This window comes from Bufo bufo, chromosome 7 (genome assembly GCF_905171765.1).
Source record: "Bufo bufo chromosome 7, aBufBuf1.1, whole genome shotgun sequence".
Classification (NCBI taxonomy): Eukaryota; Metazoa; Chordata; class Amphibia; order Anura; family Bufonidae; genus Bufo; species Bufo bufo.
Window position 1 is genome coordinate 189,513,353 of NC_053395.1, and position 11,538 is coordinate 189,524,890.

An 11,538-nucleotide genomic window follows, 5' to 3' on the forward strand; every position below is an offset into this window, starting at 1 on the left:
TGCCATTCTCAAAATTAGTAGTTTCTGCTATATCAGGCCTACTTTAAATCTATCCCAAAAAGGATATCTTAGATTCAAGGTGCTAATAGTGTCATTCTGAAAAACTTAACACACACGCTACCGTGCAGATACAAGTCTAATTCTGTGATTAAAGGTATATCTGTCACACAGCGCGTAAAAAATAGGCCTGACATTTCTATTCCTCCAAATCAGTACAGTTTTAGCTGGTCAAGTTATATTTAGTGACCGTAAAAGCACAGTTTTTGTTCTGGGTTGAAAAACTATTCCCAAATTTGCCATTCTCAAAATTAGTAGTTTCTGCTATATCAGGCCTACTTTAAATCTATCCCAAAAAGGATATCTTAGATTCAAGGTGCTGATAGTGTCATTCTGAAAAACTTAACACACACGCTACCGTGCAGATACAAGTCTAATTCTGTGATTAAAGGTATATCTGTCACACAGCGCGTAAAAAATAGGCCTCACATTTCTATTCAACCAAATCTGTACTGTTTTAGCTAGTCAAATTATTTGTAGTGACCGTAAAAGCACAGTTTTTGTTCTGGGTTGAAAAACTATTCCCAAATTTGCCATTCTCAAAATTAGTAGTTTCTGCTATATCAGGCCTACTTTAAATCTATCCCAAAAAGGATATCTTAGATTCAAGGTGCTGATAGTGTCATTCTGAAAAACTTAACACACACGCTACCGTGCAGATACAAGTCTAATTCTGTGATTAAAGGTATATCTGTCACACAGCGCATAAAAAATAGGCCTCACATTTCTATTCAACCAAATCTGTACTGTTTTAGCTGGTCAAATTATTTGTAGTGACCGTAAAAGCACAGTTTTTGTTCTGGGTTGAAAAACTATTCCCAAATTTGCCATTCTCAAAATTAGTAGTTTCTGCTATATCAGGCCTACTTTAAATCTATCCCAAAAAGGATATCTTAGATTCAAGGTGCTGATAATGTCATTCTGAAAAACTTAACACACACGCTACCGTGCAGATACAAGTCTAATTCTGTGATTAAAGGTATATCTGTCACACAGCGCGAAAAAAATAGGCCTCACATTTATATTCAACCAAATCTGTACTGTTTTAGCAGGTCAAATTATTTGTAGTGACCGTAAAAGCACAGTTTTTGTTCTGGGTTGAAAAAGTATTCCCAAATTTGCCATTTTCAAAATTGTGGTGAATGGGAACAATGAGTAAAACATCTAATAAGGGACGCGGACGTGGACATGGTCGTGGTGGTGTTAGTGGACCCTCTGGTGCTGGGAGAGGACGTGGCCGTTCTGCCACAGCCACACGTCCTAGTGTACCAACTACCTCAGGTCCCAGTAGCCGCCAGAATTTACAGGGATATTTGGTGGGGCCCAATGCCGTTCTAAGGATGGTAAGGCCTGAGCAGGTACAGGCATTAGTCAATTGGGTGGCCGACAGTGCATCCAGCACGTTCATATTATCTCCCACCCAGTCTTCTGCAGAAAGCGCACAGATGGCGCATGAAAACCAAGCCCATCAGTCTGTCACATCACCCCCATGCATATCAGGGAAACTGTCTGAGCCTCAAGTTATGCAGCAGTCTCTTATGCTGTTTGAAGACTCTGCTGCCAGGGTTTCCCAAGGGCATCCACCTAGCCCTTCCCCAGGGGTGGAAGAGATAGAACGCACTAACGCACAACCACTTATGTTTCCTGATGATGAGGACATGGGAATACCACCTCAGCACGTCTCTGATGATGACGAAACACAGGTGCCAACTGCTGCGTCTTTCTGCAGTGTGCAGACTGAACAGGAGGTCAGGGAGGAAGACTGGGTGGAAGACGATGCAGGGGACGATGAGGTCCTAGACCCCACATGGAATGAAGGTCGTGCCACTGACTTTCAGAATTCGGAGGAAGAGGCAGTGGTGAGACCGAGCCAACAGCGTAGCAAAAGACAAAGAGGGAGCAGTGGGCAAAATCAGAACACCCGCCGCCAAGAGACTCCGCCTGCTACTGACCGCCGCCATCTGGAACCGAGCACCCCAAAGGCAGCTTCAAGGAGTTCCCTGGCATGGCACTTCTTTAAACAATGTGCTGACGACAAGACCCGAGTGGTTTGCACGCTGTGCCATCAGAGCCTGAAGCGAGGCATTAACGTTCTGAACCTTAGCACAACCTGCATGACCAGGCACCTGCATGCAAAGCATGAACTGCAGTGGAGTAAACACCTTAAAAACAAAGAAGTCACTGAGGCCCCCCACTGCTACCTCTTCTGCTGCTGCCGCCTCGGCCTCTTCTGCTGCTGCCGCCGCCTCGCCCTCTTCCTCCGCCTCTGGAGGAACGTTGGCACCTGCCGCCCAGCAAACATGGGATGTACCACCAACACCACCACCTGCGTCACCAAGCATCTCAACCATGTCACACGGCAGCGTTCAGCTCTCCATCTCACAAACATTTGAGAGAAAGCGTAAATTCCCACCTAGCCACCCTCGATCCCTGGCCCTGAATGCCAGCATTTCTAAACTACTGGCTTATGAAATGCTGTCATTTAGGCTGGTGGACACAGACAGCTTCAAACAGCTCATGTCGCTTGCTGTCCCACAGTATGTTGTTCCCAGCCGCCACTACTTCTCCAAGAGAGCCGTGCCTTCCCTGCACAACCAAGTGTCCGATAAAATCAAGTGTGCACTGCGCAACGCCATCTGTGGCAAGGTCCACCTAACCACAGATACGTGGACCAGTAAGCACGGCCAGGGACGCTATATCTCCCTAACTGCACACTGGGTAAATGTAGTGGCGGCTGGGCCCCAGGCGGAGAGCTGTTTGGCGCACGTCCTTCCGCCGCCAAGGATCGCAGGGCAACATTCTTTGCCTCCTGTCTCCTTTTCCTCCTACTCAGCTTCCTCCTCCTCTTCTTCCACCTGCTCATCCAGTCAGCCACACACCTTCACCACCAACTTCAGCACAGCCCGGAGTAAACGTCAGCAGGCCGTTCTGAAACTCATATGTTTGGGGGACAGGCCCCACACTGCACAGGAGTTGTGGCGGGGTATAGAACAACAGACCGACGAGTGGTTGCTGCCGGTGAGCCTCAAGCCCAGCCTGGTGGTGTGCGATAATTGGCGAAATCTCGTTGCAGCTCTGGGACTAGCCGGTTTGACGCACATCCCTTGCCTGGCGCATGTGCTGAATTTGGTGGTGCAGAAGTTCATTCGCAACTACCCCGACATGTCAGAGCTGCTGCATAAAGTGCGGGCCGTCTGTTCGCGCTTCCGGCGTTCACACCCTGCTGCTGCACGCCTGTCTGCGCTACAGCGTAACTTCGGCCTTCCCGCTCACCGCCTCATATGCGATGTGCCCACCAGGTGGAACTCCACCTTGCACATGACAGACTGTGCGAGCAGCAGCAGGCCATAGTGGAGTTTCAGCTGCAGCACGCACGGGTCAGTCGCACTGCGGAACAGCACCACTTCACCACCAATGACTGGGCCTCCATGCGAGACCTGTGTGCCCTGTTGCGCTGTTTCGAGTACTCCACCAACATGGCCAGTGGCGATGACGCCGTTATCAGCGTTACAATACCACTTCTATGTCTCCTTGAGAAAACACTTAGGGCGATGATGGAAGAGGAGGTGGCCCAGGAGGAAGAGGAGGAAGAGGGGTCATTTTTAGTACTTTCAGGCCAGTCTCTTCAAAGTGACTCAGAGGGAGGTTTTTTGCAACAGCAGAGGCCAGGTACAAATGTGGCCAGACAGGGCCCACTACTGGAGGACGAGGAGGACGAGGATGAGGAGGAGGTGGAGGAGGATGAGGATGAAGCATGTTCACAGCGGGGTGGCACCCAAAGCAGCTCGGGCCCATCACTGGTGCGTGGCTGGGGGGAAACACAGGACGATGACTATACGAAGGCAGAGGAGGAGCAAGAGGTCGCCAACGCAGCTGTGTCACGGCCAGCTCCTCTGAGGGCAGGGTTACCATGGCAGAGATGTGGAAAAGTTTTGTCACCACGCCACAGCTAACTGCACCACCACCTGATACGGAACGTGTTAGCAGGAGGCAACATTTCACTAACATGGTGGTACAGTACCTGTGCACACCCCTCCACGTACTGACTGATGGTTCAGCCCCATTCAACTTCTGGGTCTCCAAATTGTTCACGTGGCCAGAGCTAGCCTTTTATGCCTTGGAGGTGCTGGCCTGCCCTGCGGCCAGCGTTTTGTCTGAACGTGTATTCAGCACGACAGGGGGCGTCATTACAGACAAACGCAGCCGCCTGTCTACAGCCAATGTGGACAAGCTGATGTTCATAAAAATTAACCAGGCATGGATCCCACAGGACCTGTCCATCCCTTGTGCAGATTAGACATTAACTACCTCCCCTTAACAATATATTATTGTACTCCAGGGCACTTCCTCATTCAATCCTATTTTTATTTTCATTTTACCATTATATTGCGGGGCAACCCAAAGTTGAATGAACCTCTCCTCTGTCTGGGTGCCGGGGCCTAAATATGTGACAGTGGCCTGTTCCAGTGGTGGGTGACGTGAAGCCTGATTCTCTGCTATGACATGAAGACTGATTCTCTGCTGACATGAAGCCTGAATCTCTGTTACGGGACCTCTCTCCTCTGCCTGGGTGCCTGGGCCTAAATATGTGACAGTGGCCTGTTCCAGTGGTGGGTGACGTGAAGCCTGATTCTCTGCTATGACATGAAGACTGATTCTGTGCTGACATGAAGCCAGATTCTCTGTTACGGGACCTCTCTCCTCTGTCTGGGTGCCGGGGCCTAAATATGTGACAGTGGCCTGTTCCAGTGGTGGGTGACGTGAAGCCTGATTCTCTGCTATGACATGAAGACTGATTCTCTGCTGACATGAAGCCTGAATCTCTGTTACGGAACCTCTCTCCTCTGCCTGGGCCTAAATATGTGACAGTGGCCTGTTCCAGTGGTGGGTGACGTGAAGCCTGATTCTCTGCTATGACATGAAGACTGATTCTGTGCTGACATGAAGCCAGATTCTCTGTTACGGGACCTCTCTCCTCTGTCTGGGTGCCGGGGCCTAAATATGTGACAGTGGCCTGTTCCAGTGGTGGGTGACGTGAAGCCTGATTCTCTGCTATGACATGAAGACTGATTCTGTGCTGACATGAAGCCAGATTCTCTGTTACAGGACCTCTCTCCTCTGTCTGGGTGCCGGGGCCTAAATATGTGACAGTGGCCTGTTCCAGTGGTGGGTGACGTGAAGCCTGATTCTCTGCTATGACATGAAGACTGATTCTCTGCTGACATGAAGCCTGAATCTCTGTTACGGGACCTCTCTCCTCTGCCTGGGTGCCTGGGCCTAAATATGTGACAGTGGCCTGTTCCAGTGGTGGGTGACGTGAAGCCTGATTCTCTGCTATGACATGAAGACTGATTCTGTGCTGACATGAAGCCAGATTCTCTGTTACGGGACCTCTCTCCTCTGTCTGGGTGCCGGGGCCTAAATATGTGACAGTGGCCTGTTCCAGTGGTGGGTGACGTGAAGCCTGATTCTCTGCTATGACATGAAGACTGATTCTGTGCTGACATGAAGCCAGATTCTCTGTTATGGGACCTCTCTCCTCTGTCTGGGTGCCGGGGCCTAAATATGTGACAGTGGCCTGTTCCAGTGGTGGGTGACGTGAAGCCTGATTCTCTGCTATGACATGAAGACTGATTCTGTGCTGACATGAAGCCAGATTCTCTGTTACGGGACCTCTCTCCTCTGTCTGGGTGCCGGGGCCTAAATATGTGACAGTGGCCTGTTCCAGTGGTGGGTGACGTGAAGCCTGATTCTCTGCTATGACATGAAGACTGATTCTGTGCTGACATGAAGCCAGATTCTCTGTTACGGGACCTCTCTCCTCTGTCTGGGTGCCGGGGCCTAAATATGTGACAGTGGCCTGTTCCAGTGGTGGGTGACGTGAAGCCTGATTCTCTGCTATGACATGAAGACTGATTCTGTGCTGACATGAAGCCAGATTCTCTGTTACAGGACCTCTCTCCTCTGTCTGGGTGCCGGGGCCTAAATATGTGACAGTGGCCTGTTCCAGTGGTGGGTGACGTGAAGCCTGATTCTCTGCTATGACATGAAGACTGATTCTGTGCTGACATGAAGCCAGATTCTCTGTTACGGGACCTCTCTCCTCTGTCTGGGTGCCGGGGCCTAAATATGTCACAGTGGCCTGTTCCAGTGGTGGTTGACGTGAAGCCTGATTCTCTGCTATGACATGAAGACTGATTCTGTGCTGACATGAAGCCAGATTCTCTGTTACGGGACCTCTCTCCTCTGTCTGGGTGCCGGGGCCTAAATATGTGACAGTGGCCTGTTCCAGTGGTGGGTGACGTGAAGCCTGATTCTCTGCTATGACATGAAGACTGATTCTGTGCTGACATGAAGCCAGATTCTCTGTTACGGGACCTCTCTCCTCTGTCTGGGTGCCGGGGCCTAAATATGTGACAGTGGCCTGTTCCAGTGGTGGGTGATGTGAAGCCTGATTCTCTGCTATGACATGAAGACTGATTCTGTGCTGACATGAAGCCAGATTCTCTGTTACGGGACCTCTCTCCTCTGTCTGGGTGCCGGGGCCTAAATATGTGACAGTGGCCTGTTCCAGTGGTGGGTGACGTGAAGCCTGATTCTCTGCTATGACATGAAGACTGATTCTCTGCTGACATGAAGCCTGAATCTCTGTTACGGGACCTCTCTCCTCTGCCCGGGTGCCTGGGCCTAAATATGTGACAGTGGCCTGTTCCAGTGGTGGGAGACGTGAAGCCTGATTCTCTGCTATGACATGAAGACTGATTCTCTGCTAACATGAAGCCTGAATCTCTGTTATGGGACCTCTCTCCTCTGCCTGGGTGCCTGGGCCTAAATATGTGACAGTGGCCTGTTCCAGTGGTGGGTGACGTGAAGCCTGATTCTCTGCTATGACATGAAGACTGATTCTCTGCTGACATGAAGCCTGAATCTCTGTTATGGGACCTCTCTCCTCTGCCTGGGTGCCGGGGCCTAAATATGTGACAGTGGCCTGTTCCAGTGGTGGGTGACGTGAAGCCTGATTCTCTGCTATGACATGAAGACTGATTCTCTGCTGACATGAAGCCTGAATCTCTGTTATGGGACCTCTCTCCTCTGCCTGGGTGCCTGGGCCTAAATATGTGACAGTGGCCTGTTCCAGTGGTGGGTGACGTGAAGCCTGATTCTCTGCTATGACATGAAGACTGATTCTCTGCTGACATGAAGCCTGAATCTCTGTTATGGGACCTCTCTCCTCTGCCTGGGTGCCTGGGCCTAAATATGTGACAGTGGCCTGTTCCAGTGGTGGGTGACGTGAAGCCTGATTCTCTGCTATGACATGAAGTCTGATTCTCTGCTGACATGAAGCCAGATTCTCTGCTATGGCATGAAGAGACTGATTCTCTGCTGACATGAAGCCAGATTCTCTGCTATGGCATGAAGAGACTGATTCTCTGCTGACGTGAAGCCCGATTCTCTGCTATGGGACCTCTGTCCAATTGATATTGGTTAATTTTATTTTATTTTATTTTAATTTTAATTCATTTCCCTATCCACATTTGTTTGCAGGGGATTTACCTACATGTTGCTGCCTTTTGCAGCCCTCTAGCTCTTTCCTGGGCTGTTTTACAGCCTTTTTAGTGCCGAAAAGTTCGGGTCCCCATTGACTTCAATAGGGTTCGGGTTCGGGACGAAGTTCGGGTCGGGTTCGGATCCCGAACCCGAACATTTCCGGGAAGTTCGGCCGAACTTCTCGAACCCGAACATCCAGGTGTTCGCTCAACTCTAGTTACACACACTGGTCTTCTGCAGGTCTTCCTGGAGATCGGGCGGCTCAGGGCCAGTCTGATCACACTCTGCACTGAGGAGACAAATTGCAGCACTCCCCCCGCACCGCAGAGACAACACAGGACCCCCACACCTTACCGCAGAGACAACACAGGACCCCCACACCTTACCACAGACTCACACACAACACCCTGCTGCAGGCTCCCGAGGCACAAAGAGAGAGACAGGCAGCGATGTCTCCGTCAGGCTGTCAGTGACAGTGTGAGCAGAAGAACTGCTCTGTCTATAACTAAGGAGTATCAGGGTATATTATACAGGAGGTAATATAACTGAGGAGCGGTATCAGGGTATATTATACAGGGGGTAATATAACTGGGGAGGGGTATCAGGGTACATTATACAGGGGGTAATATAACTGAGGAGGGGTATCAGGGTATATTATACAGGGGGTAATATAACTGGGGAGGGGTATCAGGGTACATTATACAGGGGGTAATATAACTGAGGAAGGGTATCATGAGACATTATACAGGGGTAATATAACTGATGAGGGCTATCAGGGTACATTATATAGGGGTAATATAAGTTATATTACCCCTGTATAATGTCCCCTGATAGCCCTCCTCAGTTATATTACCCACTGTATAATGTACCCTGATACCCCTCAGTTATATAACTGAGGGGTATCAGGCAGGGTACATTATTTACAGGGGGTAATATAACTGAGGAGAGGTAGCAGGGTAGGGTACATACTTTATATGCGTTATATACATATATATATATATATATATATACACTCACCTAAAGAATTATTAGGAACACCTGTTCTATTTCTCATTAATGCAATTATCTAGTCAACCAATCACATGGCAGTTGCTTCAATGCATTTAGGGGGGTGGTCCTGGTCAAGACAATCTCCTGAACTCCAAACTGAATGTCAGAATGGGAAAGAAATGTGATTTAAGCAATTTTGAGCGTGGCATGGTTGTTGGTGCCAGACGGGCCGGTCTGAGTATTTCACAATCTGCTCAGTTACTGGGATTTTCACGCACAACCATTTCTAGGGTTTACAAAGAATGGTGTGAAAAGGGAAAAACATCCAGTAAGCGGCAGTCCTGTGGGCAAAAATGCCTTGTGGGTGCTAGAGGTCAGAGGAGAATGGGCCGACTGATTCAAGCTGATAGAAGAGCAACGTTGACTGAAATAACCACTCGTTACAACCGAGGTCTGCATCAAAGCATTTGTGAAGCCACAACACGCACAACCTTGAGGCGGATGGGCTACAACAGCAGAAGACCCCACCGGGTACCACTCATCTCCACTACAAATAGGAAAAAGAGGCTACAATTTGCACAAGCTCACCAAAATTGGACTGTTGAAGACTGGAAAAATGTTGCCTGGTCTGATGAGTCTCGATTTCTGTTGAGACATTCAAATGATAGAGTCCGAATTTGGCGTAAACAGAATGAGAACATGTATCCATCATGCCTTGTTACCACTGTGCAGGCTGGTGGTGGTGGTGTAATGGTGTGGGGGATGTTTTCTGGGCACACTTTAGGCCCCTTAGTGCCAATTGGGCATCGTTTAAATGCCACGGGCTACCTGAGCATTGTTTCTGACCATGTCCATCCCTTCATGACCACCATGTACCCATCCTCTGATGGCTACTTCCAGCAGGATAATGCACCATGTCACAAAGCTCGAATCATTTCAAATTGGTTTCTTGAACATGACAATGAGTTCACTGTACTAAAATGGCCCCCACAGTCACCAGATCTCAACCCAATTGAGCATCTTTGGGATGTGGTGGAACGGGAGCTTCGTGCCCTGGATGTGCATCCCTCAAATCTCCATCAACTGCAAGATGCTATCCTATCAATATGGGCCAACATTTCTAAAGAATGCTATCAGCACCTTGTTGAATCAATGCCACGTAGAATTAAGGCAGTTCTGAAGGCAAATTAGAAATAGAACAGGTGTTCCTAATAATTCTTTAGGTGAGTGTAGTGTGAGAGATATAACTTAATTATACAGAGGTAGGGACTGGTCTCAGCCAGGGCAGTGTGCAGCCGGGCACGAACACACTCACGCTACCGCCACCCTCACCTCACTAGCAGGTGCGCTGGCCGAGCAGCTTCAGGCTCTTCCTTCCAACTTTGCCGCCCAGACGGGACCACTCCCTCTTCTGGCTGCGCCTGCACGCAAGGTTCTGCCTCCCCCCCATGTGAACTTAGCCGCCGGCCGCTGGCAGCTCGTAGGACAGGTACTGTAACTACAGTGCGGCATTGCAGGGCGGCCAGCGTTAAAGGGGAAAATCAGCAGGAAACTCCTCGGGGGGGATTGCCCCGTTGCCCCCTGGATCCGCCAATGCAACCAATCATGATGTACTTCTCCTTTCTCCACCAAAGCTCCAGCCCCGCCCCTAACAGCGGCCAGCTATTTACTGCCCCTGCGGCTCTTGCTTTGACATGTCCATCTGGACATAACATCACAAGAAATAAGAAAGAGCTGCATGGACATGGTCATGTGACCACAGCCCAGAACGGGAGATAGGAGCAATAAAGGTAAAAGAAATACATCACAAAATTACATCTATGAATTATTATTAGGATGTTGATGCAAACTGGAAAACCCCTTTGATAAAGATAAGTAAAGTTCCTGTTTTTCTTGTAAACCTCAGAACAAGATGGTATCTTTTGGATTGCGAGCAGCACATCCTACAGTAAAGCAAATAAATTCTACTTAGATTATGCAACATTTGGTTTAGGAAAGACGACTCAATAAATAATAGTCAATATAAATTTTCTGTAATACCTATAGAAGTTTACAAAAATTCGATTCAGCTGCTTCGCCAAATTTCACAAAGAAAATTTGCCATGAAGCGCATTTATTTGTAATGACGGTGAGCGGCGATTGCACCGGCCCTCGTTCATTGAACACCTCAGATGCGATGTTCATTGCTGATTGTGGCATCTGAGATGAAAAAAATGAGGGATTTCAGGGGTTAATCCGTAAAAAAATAATAATACTCACCTTATCCATTTGAGAGCGAAGAGGCTGCTGCGGCCATCTTGATTTAAGATTTCACGCGATGTGTGATGATGTCATCACTAGTGTTGAGCCAATAGAAGTCCATGAAGTGGACTTCGATCCGAAGTTCAGGGAAAATTCTATTTGCTTCGAAGCCGAATTTCCTTGTGCTTCGTGGTAGCGAATCGATTTTCCTTGAATGGCGACAAAAGATTTAAAAAAATCATACGAACCTCATCTGTTCGAGCGCAAAGATCTAGCACGAAATCCTGTGCGCCGTGACGTATGACGTCAGATGGTGGCATCTGATGAGTACAATGACGGGGTCGGCACAATCGCCGCTTCCTGTCATTGCACCCACTACTTATTAAAAAATGTGCTTCGTGACAAAGTAATTAGTCACAAAGCGTTTTTTTAATTTTTATTCGGTGAAGTAGCTGAGACATTTTGCGTGGGATTTTCAATCAAGATGGCTGCTGCAGCCTCTTCGCGCTCAAATGTATGAGGTGAGATTTTTTTTTTTACCGCCATTTCAGTGAAAATTTATTAGTTCCCACAAAGCATGAAGAAATTTGGAAGTCCACTTCGGATACTTCGATTCGCTCAACACTACTTATAAGATTTCAATACAGCTTCCCAAAAGAGTGTCTTCTGGGTTTTATCAAAATGATTGGGCTAAGATTATTT